This window comes from Sinocyclocheilus anshuiensis, unplaced genomic scaffold (genome assembly GCF_001515605.1).
Source record: "Sinocyclocheilus anshuiensis isolate Anshui unplaced genomic scaffold, SAMN03320099.WGS_v1.1 scaffold283, whole genome shotgun sequence".
In the NCBI taxonomy this organism is placed as follows: Eukaryota; Metazoa; Chordata; class Actinopteri; order Cypriniformes; family Cyprinidae; genus Sinocyclocheilus; species Sinocyclocheilus anshuiensis.
The window spans coordinates 79,751-86,196 of record NW_015549605.1 but is presented as its reverse complement, the minus strand read 5'-3'; the positions used below and the strand labels follow the sequence as shown (position 1 = coordinate 86,196).

The 6,446-nt window shown below is 38.7% G+C and overlaps 1 pseudogene; it reads right to left on the bottom strand.

The window, feature by feature from the left end:
- LOC107658710 (scavenger receptor cysteine-rich type 1 protein M130-like) overlaps window positions 1–6,446 on the bottom strand; it is a 29,375-nt pseudogene that overhangs the window by 14,959 nt on the left and 7,970 nt on the right.

Genomic DNA, 6,446 nt, shown 5'->3' with positions numbered 1-6,446 from the left:
AAAGATGGCGTGCTGAGACCAATTCTGGATCTCCCACATCTGAATCGCTCGCTTATGAGCCGGCCATTCAAGATGTTAACTATCAAACAGATCCTCGCACACATTTGCCCCAAGGACTGGTTTTTAACAGTGGACCTGAAAGATGCTTACTTTCACATACACATAGCCCCACATCACAGGCCGTTCTTGAGATTCACGTTCGAGGGAGTGGCCTACCAATATACAGACCTCTCCAATTTTGGCTCAAAGCCAGAGTCCCGTCCCACGCTTGGCGCCTGGGCTGCTTTTATATCAAGGTAAACCATCGCTGTATCAAAGCTGTGGCCCCTTGGACAACTTCACGCCTGTTTCACTCAGGCGTATGGTTGGGACTGACCTCCAAGAGGAAGGTGGTTACAACAGACGCTTCCAACTCAGGTTGGGGAGCTCTGCTGGAGGGCAATCTAGTGTCCGGCTCCTGGTCAACCCCGGAACGGCGCCTGCATATAAATTGTCTAGAGCTCCTAGCAGGTTTTCTGGCCCTGAAAACCTTCCTGCCGCATATGGCCGGCAGGAAGAGATTCCACCAAAAGAGATTCCGCTGTGGAATCTCTGTGGAATGGCCGGCAGGAAGGTTTTCAGGGCCAGAAGAACTGCTAGGAGCTCCATTCAGAGCCCAGGTTATTACCCTTCTGGCGCTCCCTGCTGCAGATGGTGAGCAGGGTCCTAATGTTCTCTGCCCTGTCAAGGCCCTGAGAATATATCTTGAACGCTCCAGCCTGTTCAGACAGTCGGAGCAAATTTTCGTTTGCTTTGGAGGCCGCTCTAAGGGGATGCCGGTTACAGAGCAAAGACTGTCCCGATGGATAATTGACGCTATAGCCTTGGCTTATGCCTCAGAAGGTTTGCAAGGCCCCATAGGTGTGAGGGCCCACTCCACTAGAGGAATGGCCTCCTCCTGGGCTTGGTCCAGCGGAATCTCTATTGGTGAGATATGTGGGGCCGCTGGCTGGTCGTCGCCATCCATGTTTGCCGGATTTTGATATATTTTATATGTTCTGATAACTTACATGCTTATGTTTAAAACAGATATGGTGATAAAAAGGCAAATGTTCCACATGGCAGCTTTAATAAAGAAAAAAATCTGAACTTGTCGTCATTCATTATTGTTGTCTAAATAAAATTGTAAATATTTGAAGAAACTCTAAACATCAGAAAAGAGAGAATCATTTCTATTTTTTGCTAAATGCACTCATAAGAGAAATACATTTACAATACACAGCAGTGTGCAACAATCTTTTATTTCAAAAGAATATAACTGTAGAGCAAAAGAGTAAAAAGCATGTTGGTCATTTAGTTCTGCAGGTGCTTTTGACCTGGACACCTTCAGCTTTTTAAAAGCAGGTGCTTTTGACCTGGACACCTTCAGCTTTTTAAAATGATCACATAAATGTCAAAATACAAAATAACATATTTCTATAAACCTATATTTGTATTGAATTGATGTCCATGTTTTCTATTAATGTCTAGTAATTGTAACAACAGCAAGCTTTGGCTAAATGCAATTGTGTTGGTACATTCAACACTTTTAAGTGCAGAGCAACTAAAAGCTGTAATAAGATGTGAGGCAGTGGGTGTAGTCACTGACTTAAACAGTCCCTCCCTGTTTTCCTGGCTCTTCCCTCAAATAATCATAGTCTGCTGTTAGAAAACAAGAGCAAATGTTTAAATTGCATTATAATTTTTAGTTATGAAAACCAGACATAATCAGTGTGAGGTAAAGCAGGTCACAGTAACCTACCAGACAGGTCTCGCACATCTTCACTGACATTCCTTACATTATCATACTCCTCCAGATCTCCCTCTGATAAAAAAAATGCCAGTCATTAATTACACGAACAAAATCTCACACTGCACTTCAAAATACACTAATATATCACAATATACAATATAAAAACTAAGTCTATATAATTTATATAACACTATAATGAACTATAGTAAAAGAAAAGAAAAACACTGTACCAGTCTATTTTAAAAAGTAAAATATGAAACTCACACCTGCTTTATTATTGGAGAGCTGTCTTATGATGACAACATCATCATAGCTTTCTGATATGTCACCTGCAACAAAAATAAAAAATAAAATGTGACAATCAAAAGACACATAACTTAAAAATTATAATAGAAATAAAATGCCCATAAAATTATACATGCATATTCAAATAATAAAAGAAATAAACCTCTAGTATGATGTGTCAGTCCAACAGTGATTACATCATCATAATTCTCTGGTGTGACTTGTTGCTCTTTAAATGAGTTAAAAGCAAAAACAAGAAAGGGTGTGAAAAAAACTTCATTTTACTGTTCACAGGCTCAGTAGTTTAATTAATTACTTAATTAATTAAAACCACTTAATTAAATTAAGTGAAATCCTGTGATCAAGTTACAGATTCACTGACCTGTTGGACCTGTGCTGACATCATTATAGTAAGGTGTGCCTCCTACCGCAGATTCTGGGGAATTTAAATAAAAATTAACCTTTAAAATAACAATGGACATTGTGCTCCATTTTCTTTCAGTGCTAAATTTAAAGATAGTTATCCATCTTTCCTAGAAAGCCTATACTGCGTTTTAAATTATGGGATGCACTTCCAGTTTGGGGACGTTCTATACTAAAAGACTGAAACAAATCATTTCAAATTAAAAAGTTGTACTAAAAATGATCCTTATCCATCAGTTTCACTGAGTTGTAAGTTTTATTTCATGTTCAATTTTCAGATGTCTATAGAATAACATAACACTTGGTATTTTAATGTGACATGGTATAACAAGAATATCTATGAGAAGAGCTGTTTTCAGTCTGCTGTAGTCTTTTCCTCATTATTTTAATTTTTCCTTTGTATTCTGCTGTAACAACATGGGAGGGAAAAAAACAAACATAAACTACTGCGCATTTGTGGTCTGGCCTCCTGATTTCATTTACAATAGGCTATATACTATGAATAATTTACTGGAATGCACTAAGAATCTCTTGTTTTTCTCCCCAAATCCTAATGTCTCTTTCCAGGTTTGTTTTCACATGGATGCTTTAAAATGCAATCGTAATTGTCTCCCCTTTTCACTTCTAATCCTATCAGATGTGTTTATTAAAATATTTCTAAAGCAGTTAAATACAATATTTGTTATCTTTTAAAATGTCAGAAAACACTTGGAAATATTATCGCTCGCTAATATTAATGAACATTTTTAAGGCAAGGCCACGTATGTATTACTACAGTGACATTTAACACGAGCATGATATTCTTGCAGAAATAATCTAGCTTTTGGTGTTATTCATGGTATATTGAATGTAATATGTTAATACTTTTACACTTTTAAATTTACTTTTAATTATTAATGGTTTAAGGGTGAGTAGACCTCACCTCATTGTAAAGGTTTCACTGATTGTTTACAGTGTAATTATGGTAAGTTACTCACATGATTCGTGCAAAGCTTCATGGGGTGCAGGAAAAAGATGGATACTGTAGTTCCAGGCATGTCTTAACCGCATTACCAAAGACTTTAGATATTCCAAAATGGTGCACTCCTATTACTTATGGATGGGAGAAAGCGACTTGCCTCATAGTCTACTATGCTATCAATGGCTCAAGCCTCCGTTACAGCTCTAAAATTATGTTTTGGAATTAGCAATGGAGGAGTGGGGTAAGAAGTGTAAAAAATTAGTCCTACACACAAGAGCGTTTTAAGGACAAAAACCTGACGAATGTCTTGAAATACATCATCTCAACAATGTCTTGAGGTGTGGAAACCGTAGTATATGTGGAATAATTGACTCCGGTCAGTTGAATTATTAGAAAATAATGCAGACCTGTGGTGAATGTTTTCAATTAATTTCAAATTTCTCTGTTACATTATTACATTTTATTCCTCTAACCTGAAAGAAACTCATCAGCATCTTCGTACCCAGAGTGCTGTTTTTCAGAAAAGACACTTCCTGTTATTGGGAAGCAGAACCACAGAAATAGGTTTACAATCACAAACCTCTGGAACATATAACACTATATTATTTCAAATGATACGCAAGGTCACATCTTTACAAAAATGAACCATGGTTATTGTAGTTAAACCATGGTAACCACAAATTAATCATGGATTTGCTACACTAACCATAGTTTAACCATGGTATATTAAGTAAAATTGTGGTTATACAAATGGCAATCAATCTGCCAAAAAACACTACACTTTTACTATTATAAAACTATGGTTAACTGGTAAGGGCACAAATGAATCAGTGTGATTTATTCCACTCACCACTCTGAATAAAGTAATACTCTGTGAGAAGCTGATGTTGTTGTGGCAGGAGTAGAGGACACTGACACATCTGTAAAATCTGTCAAACACACAAACACATTCAAAATCATGATCGTCTTAAAATCGCGTAAAATGCCCCTCCACTCAGTTTGAGAGGAACATGATCTGAAACACACACATCACAGACTCATAGACAAATTACTGGCCAACAGATTACTGTTCAAATGCTGGCACCTGCAGTAGGGTATAGTGTATGGAGTGAAAATTAATCCTGTTGGTGCCCCCAGAAGACAGTAACATAAAATACAATAGGGTTGTTTTGATGCTCTTTTCCATCAAATGAATTTACCTGAACAATGTCTCTGGTGGGAAGATGTGGGGCATGACAAATAGCTTCTAGGGGAATCATTACTCTCCTGTTCTGTAGTCACAAGTTAATTCAATATTATATGTATATACTATATTTCATGCATTTACTCAAAGCATTAAAATTAAAGGATTACCTTGGTATTTTTTGACTGAAGGAAAATGTCTCACCTGAGCAGGTGATTTCGGCCACTTCATCTCCCCACGGTCATTCTGTCCCCACGGTAAAGACGGACACTGCCACAGATTTGAATCATGTGGTCGACATGTTACTTTATCCAGCCAGTTAGGAGCTGATCTCACTCTTGATATTGAATTAGAAAAATCACCAGATCTTCCACAGTTCAGCTCTTGACAAATCATACTTGCTGTGTCTCTGTCCATCTGGTTCCAGCACATATTACCCCAGGATCCATTGTAGAAAACCTCCACATTCCCTTCACAGCCCTCAGTTAGCCTGATCTCTTTAAACTCTAGACAGAAAAAAATACATTTTAAAATCACAAAATAGAAAAATCTGAACATTATGGGTATTATGGACATGTGAATGTGTTGTTGAAATATCTCATAACCTTATTTAAATTTTAAGTTTAAATAAAAAAATATATATAAATAAACAATATAAAAATGTATAAATAAATATTTGCTATTGTTAATTGTTCACTGTTTACCTGAGCACACGACTCCCACATCCTCCTTGTGTTGACAGTCATGTTTTCCCCAGCCTGGAGAAGAGCAGCTCCACAGGGACGTCTCATTCCCCTCACACTCCACCTCATCCAGCCATATGGGTCCAGAACCAGGACCAAACCAGGCTGGTACCTGCTGGTTACTGAGGGCCACTCCACACTGCAGCTGTCTGCACACCACATGAGCATCTTTAATATCCCAGGAGTCGTCACACACTGTCCCCCATGAGCCGCTGTGAAAAACCTCCAGCCTCCCTGCACAGTCTCCCCCAGAACCCACCAGCCTGATGGACCCGCGACCTGATATTCAGAGAAAGAAAAACACATTATTGATCACGAACAACTGAAGAATCTGCCCAGATGTTGTTGTTCTCACCAAGGCAGGTGAGTGACAGCTGTTGTGTGGAGCTGCAGTTGAGAGTTTGTGGAGAGCTGCAGTTCCCCAGATGAGCTTCACTCCCAGAGCACTGGAAGCCCGTCACACACTCATGACTGTGTTCAGGACTGGATGAAGAGGAGCCGTAGAAGTTCAGCACAGAGCCACAGCCCAGCTGTCTGCAGACCACAGAGGATTCAGTGAGACTCCAGGAGTCCAGCAGAACTCTCCTCCAGACCTGATGGATGAAAACTTCCACCTCCCCCTCACACTGTCTCTCTCCAGACAACTGCACCAGACCATCATGAAGAGCCAGAGATGAATCTGAAGAGAAGAGCTGTTTTACTAAAATATTGCAAGTCTGAGAATACAATTCACATCAATAATACAATTTTACATAAGAAATAATTTCAGAAATGAATAACGAGAGCATTAATATTTCAGTCTGAAATGAATGTTTGAAAAATACATGTAGTGAGATGAAATATTGCATTTTTATTAATCTCAGCAGCATAATAAATTATCATCAGTAAGTATCAGTAAATCTCACAGTTAATGGACTCACCAGAGCAGATGACTCCAACATCTCGTCTGTGAGAACATTCAGCTCGACTCCATGAAGAGATGGAACATTCTGAGAGTTTTGTTTCATTTCCGTCACAATCAAACATATCAGCCCAGATTTCATCACTTCCCTCTCCAAACCAGTCTGATCCCACAACAGA